The sequence below is a fragment of the Pleurodeles waltl genome, chromosome 7 (assembly GCF_031143425.1).
Source record: "Pleurodeles waltl isolate 20211129_DDA chromosome 7, aPleWal1.hap1.20221129, whole genome shotgun sequence".
Taxonomy (NCBI): Eukaryota; Metazoa; Chordata; class Amphibia; order Caudata; family Salamandridae; genus Pleurodeles; species Pleurodeles waltl.
In genome coordinates, this window is record NC_090446.1 from 1,402,729,475 (window position 1) to 1,402,750,252 (window position 20,778).

Here is a 20,778-nt window from a genome sequence, read left to right on the forward strand (position 1 = left end):
TAGGGGGCAGCAAAGCATATAGATCTAGTGGCTGAATCACACAATGTGAAACCAGAAAACCTGGCATTGATCCCTGCTTCTCAACTTTACCAAACTGTGTGATCCTAGACAATTGATTTATTTCACGTTCCCTTCTTTTTCTTGATTATTGTATGTAGGAGGACGTCACAATGCATGACTTTGGTATGTGCTCTGTGCAAACCATTCTCCTGTGTTTGATTTAATAAACTATAAAGTTGTTCATATATAATAGCAAATCAGGCCAATCAAAGAGTGCAGATAACAGATGACTTGCATCTTATTTCACTATTGGCATTGTTATCAAGGTGGGGGGTAAGAATGAATGTTGGGGGTGGGGGAAGAATGAAAGTTTCTGAATTTATGTTTGAAACCTTCGTTTTAAAAAAATACTTCTCCATGGACTGTTAGATTAAATGGTCCTGTGTGTAAATGAAATAAACTTTTAGAATTTTTAAGAGCACTTATAGTTATAGACATTTGCTGCAAGTTTTCTTAAAGAATTAAAGTGTTCCTGCAGTTAAAGCGGTGCAGGACAAAATCCTTACTTCCTTTCCTTATCTTCTATCAAGTTTAAATAAAGTGTCCCCTGTTAAATGGAGTAAATAGCAGCCTAGTGCTACTGCTGCTTTGGGGGCCGCATGTAAAGGTCAAAGGGCTGCATACGGCCCCGGGCCGTACTTTGAGTATCACTGATCTAACCTCTTCATTTGTAACTGACAGGGTACCTGTTTGTATATTGTCACACATCTCTATTTATACCCTGGTCAGTATATTAGACAATTGCTGGATATGTTGTATTTTTCCTGACAAAACCGTCCTAAAGACTTAGCATTGTAAGGGAGGAGCTATAAGATATCTGTTGGACCTTCTCTTAACTAGCAGGAGGAGAATCCTTGTGGGTCTCTACATTTGTATTGAAAACAACAATAATTAATCTTCCTGTATGACTTAGTATGGGTTACTCTCCTGCATATGTCTTATTCTGCTGTCAGCTACTATCATAATATGATACCTGGTGTCCTTCTTGCGAATATCAATGCTGATGATATCAGGAGAAATCCTAGCAGCAGCAATTAGGCCCTCTACCATCTGTCGATCAGGTAAGTCTGGGAACCTCTGATCTTTAATGCTACATCTCATCATTCATCTTATTTTATGTAAAAAAGATAAAAGTACTTTATTGGTGTTTATTGTTTTCCTTCTACATGTTTAACTCTAATGTATCACCATTTGTGGTCAACATTGCATTTTTATAGCTTTTCAATAATCTTTCAATATAATTAATCACTCTACATCTGCCATATCAGAAGATAGCTTAGCAACACCAAGTACGAGTACACTGATTCAGCAGCTGACATCACAGGGCATCCAGAAATGAAGTATTTGTGGCTCGAGCTAGTGAGTTAACATTGTTGCGGTACAATAATTCCACACATGGATCATGTTTTAGTTTCAAATGTTTCTTTTTTCTACAAAGGGTGTTAGCTTAATTATATTTTTGCTGAAAATGTCAAGTAAAGTACTGTCTAGCACTTTTGGCACAAAACTGTATTTGATATACTTCAACTGTTTACATGTTCTTTTTGCAGATACTGGGGACAATATGCCGGACCTTGATGATGAACCATTTACAGAGGACAGTCAGCAATTCAAGAAGACATTCTAATCCTCCTCCAAACAACTATTGCATTGTCCAACACTGCTGCTGCAGAAGAAGAGCAGGAGGAGGAACAGTGCTTAATTTGAACCAGTGGTTGCCAGTGGGGGCCATCGGCATGTGTTTTTGGGAACCAACACTTATTTTTCCGTACCAAGATCAAGAGAGGGAGTAACAAACAAATGGGGAAGAAGGAAGAGGAGAAGAAGGAAAAACCATTATAAAGGGAGAAAGCAGCAACCTCCAAGAGCAAGATAAAGGGGCAAGGTCAGTCTGGTAGTGGATTAAAGCGTAAAGAGGAACAAGTGCATTTAAGACTACCAGTTTTGGTATTGGGCATGCCGGCATTTAACCACACCAGCAACAGGCTTCTGAGCAGAACATTGGGCACCAGAAAGCGTTCTTTTATAAATTAAACACCGAGGAGGAGGATCCAGGACAATCTGGACAAGGAAGAAGACATTGTTGCTCAAACAAAGCATCTACAAGAAGACAACTTCATGACCAGACAGCAGGTTTCTAAAAACCTATTTTGGAGGATTAACAGTCCCCAGCTTTCAGTGAAGTAGCCATAAATGCAAATTCTGCTTGCGCAACACACACCAAACAGGTACCCCTGTTCAGTCTCTTACATACTCCTCCCATGAAGGTGCCTCATGGGTCTTTTCTCTTTCATTTGAGGGAGAGATCACCCCTGATGAGCAACAGGTATTCCCCATCCATCATTCTTGCACTTCACAACCACCCTGATGGCACCCCTCTTTGTGATGGTCAACATGCTGGCCATGTTAGACTAACATGCTTGTGGGAGGTTTGGCATAGTCTAATCCAGATATCATGAAGGATTATTTTCCCAACAGTCTAATATGTGGGGGAACATTAATATAAAGGGGAAAACTCACCATGAGATAGCTATCTCCCTCGAAGGACTCTCTCAGATAATAGACAGGTAGACCCATTCCTTTAATAATGTTGCCAAGACATGGCAAAGATGTGCTGAAAATATCTTTGAAGTTTGAGGGAAGAGACTGCAAGGCAAGACTGCAAGGCAACATGCTTTGGCCATGAAAAGTATAGAGGTAGTATGCATAACATGCCTATGACATTCTTCACAGCCAATGTATTCACAAGATTCCTAAGAGGCACCTCCAACTAGGAGGGACACACTACCTGCCACCTTTACACCTCTAGCACTACCACCTCCACCTCCTGCACCACCTCTAAACTTCCTACAACCTCCACATCAGCCACCACTAACTCAACTGCTCCTAAACCAAGCAGACTCTTTAACTAATTTGACCACCATACTATGCAGACATGGTAGTAGGATAACGCCCACAAAATAACTTTTGTTTTGTTAAACTGAAATTGCTGAATTTGTAAACTAAATAAATGAATGAATAAGCACCTTGACCCAAGGTATTTCACGGGAGGCTACTGCATTTTGCACCAGCCCCAGACTGAAGCTAGTGCCATCGATGCCCACTAACCAGCACACTCCACAATTTCGATAAGTCCATCTCACCCCATAAAAATAACAGGTCGCCCAAGCACTGCGAATGGCCTGCACAACCTGCCATTTTTATTTTTTTATATCTATAGTCAATTGTGACAAACTGTTGCTGAAGTGCGCTACTAGAAAACATTGATAGAGAGTGCCACTGTGTGGTGCACTATCAAAAATATGTGCTGGTGTTAAGAAATAAGTGCGGGTGCCGAGCACTGGTAAACACAGGCAGAAGTTAAGCACTGCTCTATTACCATCTAACTCGCTGAAAAGCTTTCTGAAAAATAGAATTCTTTTCTTTTTATAAAGATACCTGAGACTTGCTGTCGTGTGTGTTGAATGTTTTATGCTGAAGGTACTATATAGGAAACGGTTATTAATGTTCTGTTCCTTGTTTACCTTCAAAGTCTAATGCATTAAAAAATGTAATTAGGCTATTGAAAACATAAACTTTCTTTGAGTGACATACAATGCATTAATCTGCATTCTACAAAAACAAGAAATATATTAATGTATGCCATTTTTGAAAATGTTCATACATGATTTATTAATTGTGTTTTTTTCTGAAAATGACTGGGAAAATATAAACTGTCCCTGGGAATGGGCAACATTAAATGAAACATAGTTTTTGAGGGGAAATGCAAGTTATAGGAGGGTGGAAAACACGTCATGAAATTTAATGGATCAAGTCGATAGACAAAGGAGCTAAATTAAAAGATGCCCATAAAAAGTATAGAACATTCGGTCCATAAACATAATTCTATAGTTGTGAAAAAAGTCAAAGTCACATGTAGTCCTAGTGTGAGGCATTGTTAAAAATCAATGAGCTAGATGTCCCCTAACTTCCTAGTATCCAAGTGACCTGCAGAAAGTGACTGATTGAACACGCACCTGGCATGTCTGCTTTCAGGAAAGGCAATGTACAATCAGTATAGTTTAGTGAAGCATCGCAGACAGCTTGCATGTTGATGGAGTACACGCAGTGCCTATTACAGAAAAGGCGTGCTGTTTGTTGAAGTGGTACATTGGTGCAGTTAAAGGCATCTAACACACAAGGTAAGTGATCAAAGGCATAAAATTCCTTTACCACCCTTCACTTTCTGCCAATGACTGTGGCATGGTGATAAAGTGGTCCACTCTTCAGCTGGAGCATCTCAGTACCACATGCAAGTATCAAGACTGGCTTGATTTTCAGATGCCTACTTTGTCTGAGCTGATCCTCTGGAAAGATCCAGGAATGCAGTCAATATTTTCACACATGCAGGGATAACGTGTGAGCAGGATGTAGAAGAATGAAGCCCAGTCTACAACCAAGCCAAGGATTGCTTCAAGTGAGAAGGAGTCTCTGGTCATTACTGCTTCGCTAGACACTCAAAACATGTTGATCCTTTGCCTGTATAAATCCTCTCTCCCTCTCTCTCCTCTTAAAATAATGATTTCTCAAAATGAGGGCAATTCCATAAACCCATTCTCCAACATAGTGAAGGAAGAAAAACGTTGATTGGTGTGTAAATTCATTTAAGTCACCTTGGATGAGATTGGTTGGTGTTAAAATGTGTTCACCTGTCTTACGGTTCTATGGGTGGTTGACTGTCCCTCTCTAAACCCCTCCTTACTCCCCCTGTAAGCATTCCTTACCCCTTCATAAACCCTACAATTTAGGAGAAAGTATTCTCATTTTCCAGCCACTTACCACTGTCTTTTCCACATTTACTACAAAAGCTAATGCATACACGCGGAGATCTTCACACCAGGGGAAACATGGAAAGGTCTCCACATAGAAAAGACAGGAGTGGAAGAGGCTGGGACATTTGCACGTAGGTTTGTGAATTGCATTTTGTAGTGTGTTAGTACTGTAGTGCTACTCTAGATATTACAAAGTGCAGTCAGTGAATTTCATGATTCTATGGAAAGTGAGGCAGGTTGTAGCAATTATTTCAGAGGAAAGTACATGGGCAAGGATCTTGGACCAAGCACAGTTCACAGTGCACATGTGATTTAAGATTGGGTTAAAACACTATTTGCCCTTAATATTAAATTTACTGAGGCAGAAATTATTCAATTCTGCCGAAGAATTATTGAAATAAATAGACCCTCGCTCCGAGGACTGCAGGTGAATCATCTTGTAGGATCACATGGAGAATGCTCTAGTTGCACTCAACTCTTAACAGGGCCAAAAAAAAAAAAAAATTGGTTTCAGATTCGCAGCATCTAATATATACATTTAGTACCTTTTAGAAATAAGGTATAAATATAATTAGAAAATAACATATAACAACATATAATTTGCAAAACTGATTTGACCACTTTGTGCTAAATGTAATTTACACTGCCATTTAGAATCTGCAAATTAGAGATGCTGCAAAAATCTATTTTTTCAAAATCTATTGGAAGTGTTTAAAAAACAAAAGAGGAAAGATTCACACCCATGCCACACATGACAATCTGACAACGCACCTCTTTTGAAGAGCATCTGTCTTTGAGAGGGGAGTTGCTACTGCACTCTGTTGTTAGATGTGCAAATGTCCACTTTTATTGGTTGAGAGCAACACTTATGTTCTTTGATTGAGCTGCTAACATGTCCTAAAGAGCACCTTAACATTGACCACTACTCCTCTCCACATCCTCAACAATTTCTCATGTGCTCTACATTCGGTCCTCTAGAGTTTACGTAAATTCCTAGTTTACCCTCCCCTGAAACACACCCTCCTCTCGATTCTCTCTTCTTCCTCTCTCTTCCCCTACTTCCTGTCTGTAACCTTCTCCCCTTCTCCCACTCTCCAATACTTAGAGCCCCCACATTGCCACCAGAAAAAGACTCCTATGATATGTTCTTCCTATTACCTGTCTCCACAGCTCATTCCATCCACTCTTCTGCCTTCTCGATCAATTTTTCCAAGTATCAGTTTTCCCAATAATCTCACTTTACTAGACCACCTTTCTTCCCTTTACCTTGTAAAAACCTGATCTTGCTCTACAAACCTCTTTCTGTGCAGTGCATATTGCTGCTGGTTTCCTTGCCCTCTACTACCCCTTCTGGGTGATAATAGCGGCCAGGAAAACCTTGTTCCTTCTCATCTCTCCTGTAGCTGTTTTCTTAAGTACTCACTCCACACATAATCCCTGTCCCATTTCACGATTGATTGCCAATATACCCAAAACACAACTAACTGCCATATCACTCTCTTCTCACCCTTTCTTTCCAATGCACTTGCAAAGCAAAAGCATAACAATTAGGGCTCCCTGACTCCCAATACTCCCTCATCCCACATATCCCCAAATGCAATTGCTCTTCTACTTGATATCTTTGTGTCCCTGTGCCCATTTTGAATGAATGGGTTCCAAACTGCTTCATATTCCATCCTATTTGTATCAGACACTTCCTTATTTCCTCCAACACCTGTCTGTTCATCACAATGGGATTTATCTGAATGCTTCAACATCAGCCCTGGTGCATACCACTCAGGATCAATACCCCGTCTAACGTTTGCAGTGTGCAAATCCCACGCTCCTCAGCGCTCTAAGCTAGACAGCGCCCCCTCCCCTTTTTGATCCTCTTTACTCCTACATACTGGAAGCTAATCCCGTCCTATCACTTCCTTGTTCTTCATTATCTAGTGAGACCTCTTTTCCCAACCAGTTTGAATACCCTAAATGCCCCAAAAAATAGGTTTAACCTGATCAATGCACACGAAGAATCACAGAGTGAAGTCAAATGGCAAGGAATTTAAAGCAAGAAGTAAACAAAAATGAAATACTAGCCAAACCCTGTATGGCTACCCAGGTCGCTGATCTGGAGGGAGAAGTGGTGTTGCACTGAATAGCTTTCTAGAAATCAAACCTCAATTTTGGTCCATATCACCAAGGACTACCTTGGTCATTACTGAAGGAGATGGGAATAGTCAACAGTGTACAACACCATCTATAATTGTGGTAGAATACGGGCACTAACACTGCCACCATCCACCTACACCCCAATTTCAATAGTGAAATAATAATTTTAGAGCTTAATACTGATCAAGAACCGGTGTGGAATGGGCCTAGAATGTATTGTATTCCAATATGATGTTGAACCTGGAAGACACAGGTGTACACACAAAAGTGATAGATGGAATTCTTGAATTAATATCAGCCACTGATCATTACTAGTGATACATCCCAGTCCATTGTTATTTTGCATACTGTGTCAGTGTGACCCAGTGATATGCAAATCCGTCTGGGGAAGTTCCAATGGGAACAGTCCATTTCGAACCACCAGGCCAAGTCCTCCCTGAACAAGCAACCCAAGACTGTGCGGTTTCGCCCCTAATAGCGTTCCTCAGCCCGGTCATTTGTGTCCCCTTGTGTAATCAATGGGATTATTTGTTGTTCTGTTTCCATTTTAAATAAATCATTTTCAAGAAGAAATTTAGTTTTTTCAAGTTTAATATTAAACTGATGTCTTCTGGAACAAGAAGACCTTTCTTTTTTGAACTCTTGGAACTACACAAAGATTGCATTGTATGCAAAATGTTCTGTAACTTCCTGTAGCAACCCTCCCGGCTTTAGAGGATCTTGCATACAGTCCGTCAGAATGCCCTCGAATTCCAAAGTGTAAGCCTAGTTTAATATTTGAAGGGCCCAAACATCCATCACTCCCTCCACCTTCCTTTGGCTGTTTTCAAATAGCTTGTGTGGATTTCATAGGCAGGCTGAATTCTTGTTGGCATCCTTGCGAGATGAGACAGCACGTCTTACTGGAACACTGAATGTTAGTAGGTCAGCTGTACAGAGATGATTTACTCAGTCCAACACAAGTCAAAGTGAGACTTCTGAGCATTATGTTATGCAGTGCCACATAGAACACCATTTTAAAATTCACACAAATCACACTGGTGCCTTCTTACAGCAAAAACCTGCAGCAATGTACGTAAAGCAACAATTACTAAAGAAATATAACTACCTCACTTAGGTATGAGTAAGGGTGAATTCTGCAACTGAGATGTTCAACAAAGGGTGGAAGTACTGTCCACCTGAAGAAGGTGAACTTGAGGCAGGGCTCGGAACCCAAAGCAGGCCTAGCAAATTTTATCAGACCAGCCCTGATAGGGTACTTAGTGAGTGAGCCTGGCCACTACAATAGGAGTTGGTGGGGGGGTCTCACCCCGCCCCAAGAAAATATTGGAAAAATGGCAAAAAGAGTGCATTCGATGACACATTTATATATTCAATTGTGTTAGTTTTTAAATCAAAGTAAACAATGACTCTACAGAGCACCAGGATATGGCAATCTTTATTGGCGCTCTTCAATAGTTCCCTCACCATCAGCCTCTAACATTGCCTCTCATCTCTCCATAGTCCCTCTATCACATGTATTTCATTTGCTTTATAGCGGCACTCTTACCGGCATAGGGTGTTGTGGAGCACTTTACACCACACACACTTACAGAGATAATGAACCATACGTTTGTAAATCGGTGTATAGAAAATGTTATATAAGACAAAGGGGACTGTAGGATTCACATGTTATCCAATCTAGTATGCATTTTTTAAGAGTGTTTGGACTGAAGAAGCATAAACTCAGGATTCAGAACGTAACACAATTGTTAGGGTTAACTTTACTAATAACAATTTCTTTCTACCCAAACAAACCATTTTTAGCAAACTTAGGATAATCAAAGACTAGGAAAAACATAACTTTCTAACATGTACCTCACAGTTTGCATACAGCTCTTTGATGGCAGTTCATAGCTCGCTGTGCTAGATTATGATTGTAACTTATGGACTGCAAAGTAACAAAATGATCTCAATAACAAAAGCAGTGCACATAAAATACTGTTCTTTGCAGCAGGCACATTAACCCTCTGCACTACCTAAGATGCGTCAAAACAGCCACTAGACAAAACTCTGATCTCTCTCCAGCAGGTACATTAATCATCAGAGTTCTCTTGGCACCTTTATTGTTGCCTTAAAACTGTTGGACATATGAGGACCTCCACAGTTCTTTTAAACCTGTGGCAAAACCGGCCCCCAGTAACAAAAGAGGGCCCCCACCATTCTAGCCTCCCGGGGAACACAGGAAGCGAGGTACGGTCAGTCTGACCCAGGGTGAACTCACTGCTGTCTTTACATAGGCAGTGAAAACAGAGGAAATAATAAAGTCTGCCCTTTGCAAGCATATCCATTACTTTGTGGAAAACCAAGCACAAACACATGTAAGAAAAACTTAATGTGAGAAAACAGGGCTGATTGCAGAGGCCCCATAACTTTTTGCCCCCATTTTCCTCTTTTTGCTGGTGTTTTCCTGACTTTGATGGTGCCCTGGGTACTGCTAACTAGTCCCAGGGCCTGTGCTCTGTGTAAAATGGATATGCAAATTAGGCTAATTATAATTGGCTAAGTTAACCTACCTATAAGTCCCTAGTATATGGTAGGGCATGTAGGTTTAGGGACCACAGCATAGGTGGTGCACACCTAGGTGCACTGCTGAGGTGCCCAGTGTCATTTTAAAGGCAGGCCTGCCTTGCTGGCTGCTTTTAAATTAAAGTTATATGCAAATTCGACTTTGGAATTAAAAGTACTTCCAAAGTCTTAAACTACCTTATTTTTACATATAAGTCACCCCTAAGGTGTGCCCTATGTGCCCCTAGGGCTGGGTGCCATGTAACTATAAGCAGGGACTTTATAAAAATAGATTTATAAACCCTGGTGAGGTAAAAACAGCCAAATTCGTTTTTCCCTCATTGAAGTAAATGGCCTTCATAGGCTAGAATGGGGAGACTTTATTTTAAATTTTAAAGTCTCCTTAAATGTTGCATACCAAGAATTTGGTATCAAATTAATTGTTGTAATAAATCCCACAACTTCCAGTTGTTGGATTTAATATAACTTGTTCAGGTAAAGAGTTATAGACTTTACCTAAAAAGTTGCCAATTTCAGCCCTGCATTGTTTTTGCTGCTGTGCTCTGATTGGCCAGCCTGCAGCAGCTTTGCAGAGCTGCCTTGATGAGGTGTGAAGTGGCCTGGCTTCACACAAAGGAATGTGCTTGGGGGAGAGAATCTCCCCTCAGCAGATGGTGAGGCAGGAAGGGGGAGGGCTGCCAAACTGGTCTTCAAAGGCAGAGAAGGACATTTGGAGCAACCAGCAACACCCCCACATCCTGCAACCCCAGACAGCTAGGTGCCCCCTTGATTAGATTAGGAGAGGGCAAGAGAGGGGTGTGTTTATGATTTTTAGCCACACCAGTGGGTGGGCTCAGCCAGATGTAACCTCCAAAAATCAGATTCAGCCATGTTGGATTTTTAGAGAATGTTGCCCACTGGGATTGATTTTTGCCACACTTCCCAGGAAGTGGTCATCACAGGGGGACGACCCTGTACCTGATTGGAGAACCAGGACCCCCCTGCTTTTCACCCAGGAGCAAGGATAAAACTGGCAGACTTGCACCCACACCTCAGATCCCCTCCAGAATTCAACAAGAAAGGAACTAAAGAAGAAGAAGGACTGCCCTGCTGGACCCCTGGCCTGCACCTGGACCCTGCACTCAGAAGGACTGCACCAGCTGCACACTTGGGCTTCACCACAAGAAGGACTTTGCCTGGCTTCAACTGGTTCAAGGAGGGACTCCCTGTTTGCTACAGGTGAAAAATTGCTAACCAGAGTCCCCTGCACCAACTCCTGAAGAAAGCGACCAGCTGACCACTGTCCAGTGGCCAAAAAGGAGTTTGCGCCAGGTGCATTCTGGGAGTTGAAGTCCGCACCCCCCAAGGACCATCACAGAACTTCTGGACCCTTGGGGTGAGCTGTGGACCCCAAAAGAACCTTAAAAGAACATCTGGGTGAAGCCCCAGAAGTTTGGAAAAGATTTGAGAATTTTTGGAAAAAAGCTCCAGAGAGGGACCGACCCGCCGCGGAAATTCTAGCCGGCTTGCCTCAACCGCGACCCGGCCTGACTTTGTGGTTCGTCCCGGTAAAGAAAAACATCCAAAAAAGAGACTAAGTCCGAACGTAAAAAGTTGACCGGGACCTCCCAGCCATCGTATCCGAGAAGGGCTCCATGGACGTCGGATCAAGATCCAGGTTTACCCCGGTCGAAGGATTTTCATCTCGAAAAAACGACTAAGTCCGAAGGTAAAAGTCTCCACCGAGGAAACCCACATCGCGTATCCGGACAAGGGCTCCAGGAGGTCGGATTCAACTGGCAGGTTCGTCCCGGTGAAGAAAAACTTCAAAATAAAGACTAAGTCAGAAGGTAACTTTTTAACCGAGGCCTCCCGCGACCTGTAGCCGAGCAGGGCTCCATCGCGGTCGGCCTGAAAGTTTGACTTTGCCCCGGTCGAGGTGCAACCAGATGACCCGACTGGCGCTTTTTGTTTCTAAGCGCTAGAAAAGTAATAATTCTTTAAAAATTCATATCTCCGGTTCCCCTGAACCGATTTTAATCGTTTTTGTGTCATTTTAAAGATAAAAATATAAACTATTTTTATAAATTGGTTTTGGATTTTTAAACTGTTTCCTGTGTTTTATTTAATTACTGTTTTGTGATATTTGAATGCTTTACAATTTGTCTCCTAAGTTAAGCCTTGACGCTCGTTGCCAAGCTACCAAGGGTTGAGCTGGGATTAATTTACTGAGACCTAACTGTACCTATGTGGAGGTTAGTGGCTTGTTGATAGGTGTAGGTACCTACCTGCCCTACCAATAACCCATTTTCCAACACTTAAGTACTACAAAAGTAAATCTATTCTACATAATAAAACCTAGAGGCTACAAAAAAGAATGTGTCTTAAAAATATGCCATGACCAACTCGGAGAACAGCCATAGTGAATGAGTGCACCCAGTAGCACAAGTGTTGTGCAGTACATGCAATTAACTTAAATAAAAAACGTTTTGAAACCAATTGCATAGCGGCACCTCAACACATGGAGGATTCTGAGGGTACTACCAGGGGCGCGACTAGACTCATACTTTGGAAGGGGCTAGCACTGGTGGCGAAGGCATTGAGAAAATCTGAGGTAAAATTAAATATGGGGAGTCCCTTCATTTGTTTTGTAGTAGTCTGCATACCCTGTGGAGACTTTTTGGGACAATGGCCAATGGTGCATTTTTAAGCACACTGGGCCAATGAGTAAGGTCTCAGGGTGCATTCATAAACACAATATGCAAATCACCTTGATTTCATTTTATTACACATTTGAAACATTTACATTATATTTGGGCATCCTTCTCCCAAAGTAAGTTTACACATATTGATAGAAAATCATGCAGATCAGGAACATTTATTTAATAATTATTCCGTTGCCTCTGCATTTCCGAGAACAGGACAACTCCTTTCCTATCTGGGGGAAAGGTGCATCATGTCCGGGCTCAATAGCATATAGAATGTTGAAGCTTCCATCCAGAGCTGGCTATTGGCATTGGCGTGCTGGGTCCAGGTCCATGGCGCCAATCTTCAGAGGGGTGAAAAGAACTGTTTGCATGAAGGTCTTGCAAACAACAACACCCCTCTACCTTGGCTCCAATGTTTTAGTTTAAAATGCTTCTAATTGTTTTGAACATGCTGCATTCACTGTTTTAGCACCCTATGGGCTCCCTACCTTGCACTTCCATCTACCTCTCACCTGCTGAAGCAAGACATCAACACCACTTCTCCTCCTCAAACAAGTTGGAACCAGACAGATGGAGCAAAGTTATGGGTGATCCAGGTGAGCTAAGTGAGGTGCAGCGATGTGTGTTCAGAGGTAACTGACCAGTAGTAGCGAGGGCAGCATATTTCCTTCCACCCAGAGCATTATTGAAGCAAAGACCGTCTCTGCTTCTATGCATGGTATTACATGGTGACCTGGAGTTCCTGCTACCAATAAATATTCACAATTTTAATATGATTGGGAACTCCCGCAGCCTGTAGTGCAACCCAAGTTTTAAAAGATGGGAGCACTAATAACACATGAAGCACAGAAATGGGGCTCCAAGAGTGATGGTCTGTGGTTTCCCCACAGTACAGACAGGCCACAATTATTGGTAATCAGTGTTAGCAGCTACTAGACCAAGCTTAACATTTGGTACCCCTGCCAATGCCCTGCGTCTCCTAGACTCCAAGTTCATGGAGGCATGAAAAGAAAATAAATGTTGCTCTAAGCATCATTTTCCTCTACTACATAGTGAGTAGTAAGTGGGAATATGTTCAGAAGGTAGGGGTGAATCTAGGGGTCAACCATATAAAACTGATTGGTGGTCAAGGTGTATGTGATGACATTTCCACTACCCTTGGCATTTTCGAGAATTGACATCCATGATAAAATAGCACTGATACTCAACATGTATAATATCTTGGAATACTGGCAGCAGAATAATGTTTAAAAGGACTTCAAAAAAGCATTCCTGAAAATATTTAGCAACTGCACATTAAGAATTACTACTACAACTTATATCTGAAATTTGCATGCATCTTTTCATGGATTGCTTCTTGAGGATGTTTAAGTGGAATTCTTGTTTGAGAAAGAAGGGTTTTAAGATTTCTTGGTGGAATGTTTCGTATTAGTATAACAAAGATCTTCCAAAAACAACGGTAAATGCATACAAATTGACTGGTTTCTAACATGAATGATGGGTTAAATCAGAACACTTGAAAAAAGGTTTTTGATAAATTAGATTAGTGTTATAAAAGGGCTGCGCTGTATACATACTACTGTCTAATGTGCTGCAAGAGGCTTAAACTTGGGTTTGATAGATAAGTGTTGCAAATGTAACCCCAAACTTGTATGACTTTCAAAGGTAGAGTATTGCCTCTTCTGAGCAAGAAGCTTAGTCTAAGACTGTAAATACCCCTCTACCTAATCTAGCCCTCTTTCTCATCACTTTTGAACATTGTTAAAGCCATAGCAATTGTAACTCTTATGGCCTTGTTCCTGTCATTATCCCAGCTCCCCTGCCCACCCTCCCTCCCTCTTTAGCAGTGCGCAAACGCTTACATGCAACAACTAGGAATAGGCTCATGGAGCAGCTGGGTAGTCTCCTGTCTCAAAAGGTCTCCCTGTTCTGTCTTGCCACCTTGTGTTCTGGTAACATTGCATAACTCATGGATTACGACAAGGCCTCCAGAACCCCTACTGACATTAGAGGACAATTAGACACAGGTATACAAGCAAGTAAGTATTATAGTGCCATATCTATCCTTCTTTATAGATGTGAAGTTTAGCAAACATTGACGAATGACTTAATTTAAACACATTCTTTTCATTCATTCCTTGAGCACTAATATCTTGTGGATGTCTTTGTAGAACTCATTAAAGCACAAGTAGTTCAAAAATGTTTTTATCAAAATGAATCAGACTACACATCCACATATTTATAATTTTAGTGTTGCTAAAGCACATTTATCCACACCACTTCCAAGATTACATGATGGCAGTATATAAGTAATTAGTGCAGAATTAATAGATAATGTGTCATAATTAAGAAAACAGAAAGCAAAGGCAACTGAAATAATGCATAAATACACAGAGAAAGAGAAAACAAGTGTGATGAACCGGTTGAATATAAAATTTCACAAGGAGTTATACCTCCATCTCTTTTCACCAAATGAAAGGTGTGGTGAAGAGTCGAATCCTAACAGCTGAAAATATGGGAGGAATGTCAGGAGGGTACACCTTCTAAATGGAAATGGCAGAGAAGGCTCAAAGGTAGAAAGCCTTAGAGTCAGCAATTAGACAGCAGTAGAAACATCCAAGTAGTAGCAGATGGTATGTACAGTACACTTCAATCACACCAAGTTTTTCAAACTGTAAGAGGAATGGACCTAGAAGCCAGAATATTTAAAAGACCATTGCAGTTCCCGATGCACAAGAAGCAAACTCATGTGACATCCATACAATGAGCTCCATGCTGCCACAGAAGGCCTTTGCACTTCAATAAACTTCAGAAAAAAGATTTGGCAGTTTCTCAGGCACAAGCTTAAAAGTACTGGACTTGAATACCAACATTAAGACAGGAAGACAGTGGAAATTGAGATGAAGGCTGTTGGTACAGTAATGTTCCCTGCATGACGTACAGGTGTGTTATTCTGCCCTGACTGCCCAACTAATCAGAATTTTTTTAATTTTGACAATGGTGCCACACTATTCTACCATATACAGCGAGGCTAGGCCTGGTCCCAACAATGTGAGATCCTGGACCTGCCTTGTGACCTGGAGGGATGCACCCATCAAGTCCTCATAGAAAGTGGACTGATACCCTCATTATGAGTTTAGGACAGAAGTCTGTGGTGAATGCAGACTGTATTTTGTAATTCATAATATGACTAGACCTTTCTATCTATGTCAGGGGAGCATGGTTTACTGTCCTCTCTGAAGCAAAGTTCCACTTTTATGTGAGATTCAGAAACCTGCACTGACATCCATTTTGCATTGCAAGTAAGTGTGTACAATGAACATATGATGCAGACACAGTAGTAGGTGGGGCAGTGTGGGGTGTGTATGTGTGTGTGTGTTTTTGTGTGTGTGTTTGTCTGTCTGTCTCTCTTTCCCTCTCTCTCTGAGTACAAAGGCAAGTGGGATCCATTTTGGATGCCTCTCATTTGACATGGAACAAAATAAAGGATGATGGCAGCTTTCCCGGATACTGGACATCAGTTGCCTGCATTTCTATGGCTGCAGGATGGACATCTAGACACTTAAGTGAGGTGAATGGAGAAAGGGCTACCTATACTTTGTAAGCAAATGACTGCTGATTAGTACTTCCTAAGCACAGCCATTTGGGTAATGGTAGAATTGAAGGGTAGGACTGAATTTTCTATTGTGCCAGATGGAGAAGATTCTAAGTCAGGCCTGCTTTTTTGTCTACCCCTGACTAGTGGTCAGAAAGTCTGGTGATAGACAAATGAGAACCATCACAGATCACTGTGTTCATGTTGTGGGGGCTTTTGTTTTGAGACTGCCCCATTTCCACCTGCTTTGAGAAGCATCACTTCACAAAAATGCTGTGTCTAGAGAGCAGCAATAGAATAACACCTTGAAAAAGAACCAAGTCAAGCCCATTCTGAATGTTGAGTCACTGGAACCACATCACCTGTCTTGATGATGTGTATAAAAGTGGAAACCAAACCATCCTATGTTGTTCCAGTTCCAAGTTCTTCATGATGAAAGAGGGGAAACCGCTGCAGAGAACTCAAAGGACTGCTGTGTGATGATGGCCGGTGTCTGCCTGATAGCCAGTCTACCAGAGGTGCAGGATATTACCTGAAGTCTGCACATTCTGCTGGTGGTGCTGGAAGTCTGTCTAATGCCTAGGAGTCTGCCTGCCTCCTGAGACAGGGAAGGAATATCTCTGGCCCTGAAGGACAAGATGCCCAGCATGTTCTTGACCTGAGGAACGCCCAAAGAAAGTGGACTGCCTAAAAGGGTAAAGCCAGGAGTGGCCCTTTCTACAGTTGATCTCTTGGTCTGTTTCTATGGTTCCGAATGAGAACTGCACCGAAAGACTACTGAAGCTTCCACTTCCACCACTGCTGTGGGTCACAATTTGACACTATCACCGGTGGCATGCAAATCTGCTATGCCACTGATGGAAAGCTGATAGAACTAGGAAGGCTGCAACTGCCAAGAACAAATGCCAGTCTGCACTGGTCTGGAGATGGGCTACCACAACCATGCCATGGGACATACCTGAACTGGCTAGGATGTGGGCTGTGGAGAAATTTAGGTTACTGGTTGGGAAGGGGGTGAAACCCTAGTCAAGCAGTGACCACCATTCCTGTCAGGGTGAAGTCAGAAGCAACCCCCATATTAACCTGTGCACAGCCGTCTGGTAACTTAGCACAAAGCAGTCAGGCTTAACTTAGAGGCAATATGTAAAGTGTTTATGCAGTATTTCCAATGGTAATAAACTGATACCACAACCAATTTAGAAACAAAGAGTAAAAAATAATAAATAATTTGAGATCAAAATGACAAAAATCCAATTGGCAAAAACGGAGATATGCAATTATAAAGATTTAAGTGAAAATAATGCCTAAAAGCAGAAAATGCTAACTGTATTTATCTGGTTGAGCTGGATGAGGACATAGTCAAAAGTTCAGGCCTACCACAACGGAGCATGAGTTGGGTATAGGGAGCACGTCAGGCCTGCTGAACAAAGTATCTAAAATACTGGTTGAAGTACATTGTGAGATCCAACGTCAGAGATGCTCTGCGCAGCAGTTGTTCCGCAGAAGTTGTGCGTTTGCGATGCAGAGTCCTGCATCATCCTCGAGGATACCGTTGACGAGGGGCTTGCAATGTGAAGGCCTGCATCAAGGATGCATCATGCAGCGGCAGCTCTAAGGAAGCTGCAGGCTGCAATGCGAGGTCCTCCATCGGAGATGTGTCGTGCAGTGGTGGTTCCAATGCTGCTGCGAGGAGATGTGCCATGCCACATTGGTTCTGTTTACAGGACCACAGCTGGGCTAGTTGAGGCTCCAGCACTGGGATGGCACCACTTGAGGGACAAGCTCACAGCAGACAGAGTACAGGTGCTGGGTGCAAGGTGGCTGGAGCCTTTTCTGTCCCTGAAGCTCTGATCACGTGGCTAGACAACCAGCCTTTGGAGTCACCCTGGTGGTCCTGGGTACAACATGCAGATCCAGTCCTTTTCACTTGGGTAGCATTGTAGCAGGGCAGCAGCGTAGCAGTCCTTCTTGCAACACAGCAGCACAGCAGCACAGCAGTCCTTCTGAGTCATTCACAGGTCACAGAGGTGTACCGAAGAGTTGGGTCTGAGGCTTCAATATTTATACCTGGTGCCAGTTTTGAAGTAGGGGCAGGTTCTGGAGTTTTCCACCCCCAGAGGTGTTTGGAGTTTCCTGCCTTTCTGCCATGGCCTTGTCTTGTCTGGGGGCACAAAAGGCTAGTGTTAACCCCTTTGTGAGTGTGCTCAGTCAGAGTCTTTGTGTTGTGTAAGTGTGATAGGTTATAGATTCTCCATTTCATCAAATGAGAGATTGCCCATCATGCCAACACACTGCCAGCTACACTAGCCGTGTGACCGAGAAACAGGCTGCACCACCAAGTTGTAAACGCAGGAAAATACCAACTTTCTAAAAGTGGCATTTTCAGAATTGTGACTTAAAATCCAACTTTACCATTAAAGAGGGTTTTAAATTACAATTCTTAAGACACCAGACTCGTCGCTCCCAAATCGAAGTTATCACTTATTAATAAAGTAACCAAATGTTAACCTATGGGAGAGGTAGGCCTTGAAGTAGTGAAAAACAAATTTAAGGGTTTTTCAATACTAGGACATGTAAACGTTAAAGGTACACGTCCAACTTTTTAAATACACTGTAACCCGCCCTATTGGCTGTTTAGGGCCTACACTAGGGGTGTGTTATATGGACTTATATGCATTGAAAAGGAAGGTGTAGGCCTCACAAAGGGTTTATTATGCCAGGTTGAAATAGCAGTTTAAAACTGCACACACAGTCTGCAATGGTAGGCCCGCAACATAGCCTGAAAAAGCCTACCTAAGTGGGTGGCACAATTAGTGCTACAGGCCCACTAGCAGCATGTAATTTACTAGCCCTGGGTACACGTAGTGCCACTTTACTAGGGACTTACCAGTAAATTAAATATGCTAACTGTGTGTAAACCAATTTTAAAGTTGTTAAAGAAGAGAGCACAAGCACCTTAGCACTGGTAGGCAGTAGCAAAGTATGCAGAGTCCCAGGGCCAGCAAACCAAAAGTCAGCAAAAACAGGAAGATGGAAGGTAAAAACTTGTGAGAAAGCCATGCAAAGAATGACAGATTCAAAAGGCTACAATTGCCTTGCCTCTGGAATCCACCTACACTGGCCCAGAGATGGCCTGTAACTACTTTGCCATAGGATCCCCCTGCGTTAGTATGTAGGTAGGTTGCAACTGCTTTCTCATCAGAGCACACTGCACCAGGCAAGAAAAGGGACTCAGGCTGCTGAAGAAGCCCGATCAATAAAAAAAGGACCTATTGAGTTCCACTTGTCTCTTTCAGGGAGGCCGCACATGCTGAAGAGCCAGGCTGTGACTGATCTCCCCTGTGCCGGCTACAGGAGCAACATGCAAGTACGCTGGGCTCCCACATGTGATCAGGACAGAGTAACTTCAACATGCTGATGGAGAGCAGGGACATAAGACTGTATCACCCTGCAAGTATCACATGGGTCAGAACAAAGCAAACTGATTGCATATTTGAACCTGTGGCAGACGTAATCTGCACCTTAATCTGCTCCTGGCTGTCCTGTGGCCCCCCGAACAGTATCTGGCAATGGAAATGAATATCCAGAAATCAGGACAGTAACCTGCAAAAGATAATACATGCAGCCTGGTATAATATAGTCCTGGATCATTGGTAAACATATGGAATTAGTTGCCTCTGCACATTTGAGAAACAAATGTCATAGGAGTAGATGCTGCAGATGCCTGGCCCAAAAGAGAACAAGAGTAAAGTGCCTGTTGAGTGTAGACCATAATACTAAAAATATTTCACAAAAGTATTGCAATACATCTGCTAAGGTGCTTTTTAATAAATCACATCATATTAGTAGACAAAACCTTTAATTCTGACTGACCACCAGTCGTACTCCACAGCACTGGGTAAACATTGTTTAAGATTTATAACGATTTTATTTTATTTTTTGGATACAATTCCCTTAACCGGCATGCTTTTGTGCCTTTGAGACTTTTATTTGGTGCTATATTCTATTCCTGTGTTAACCGTGAAGTTTGTGTGTACCTTTGATTATTCGGTTAAAACATGTATAATTTTCTTGCCACAGCACAATTTGCAGTTTTACAATTCTGTAAATGGCTAGTGTTGTCAACTCAATGTTATCTATTATATTGATCACAGAAGGATGAATGACAGAAATATGCTGAGAATAAAAAATAAAGCATTTAAAAAATGTTTGCTGAGGGCACATAGACACACATATAACTACCTGAATAAATTGCATATCATGTATTAAATAGCAATATCAGTAGAGTATTTCATTTTACGTTTTACACTCTGTGAGAATTAACTATTGCTTCTGCTCCGCATTGTTCATTATGAATGACATCATCACAATTTTAACAAATAAAAATAGCCCAGCCATTTCTACCCACGGAAACTGACGGGTGGTGGTGGTGGGGTGTTCTGGGTGATTTGGGGCTAGAGTCCTGTTAGCCCAATGGGTAATTCACGCCTGGGTACTACAATGATCTAAAAGTTGCACTGAAGTGGACTATTCTTTTTACAGAAGTGCACATTATGCGCAAGCAAAATTATATCATTCAAAGTGAAAAGAGCAATGGATGTAGTGGACTGACTCATTGCCTCTGCTGTATGCTGTGATGGGTGCAAGCAAAATGTGAATGGCTTTTCTCTAGGCCTATGAATGAAAAACCCTCACCCTAAGCTATAGTGTGGTAGACAGATTGGCCTACTTAGTTCATGGACCCAGGGGAGTCCACACAGACGCAGCTCCATGCACTGGGTCAAATGGTGCAGCCCTACACCACATAATATGGCTAATATATAGCCCCACAGCAGCAAGGCTGCAGATATCGATGCAGTGTCTCCAGTGATTTTTGAGTTATTTATGCACTGTTTATCCTGCCCTGCCA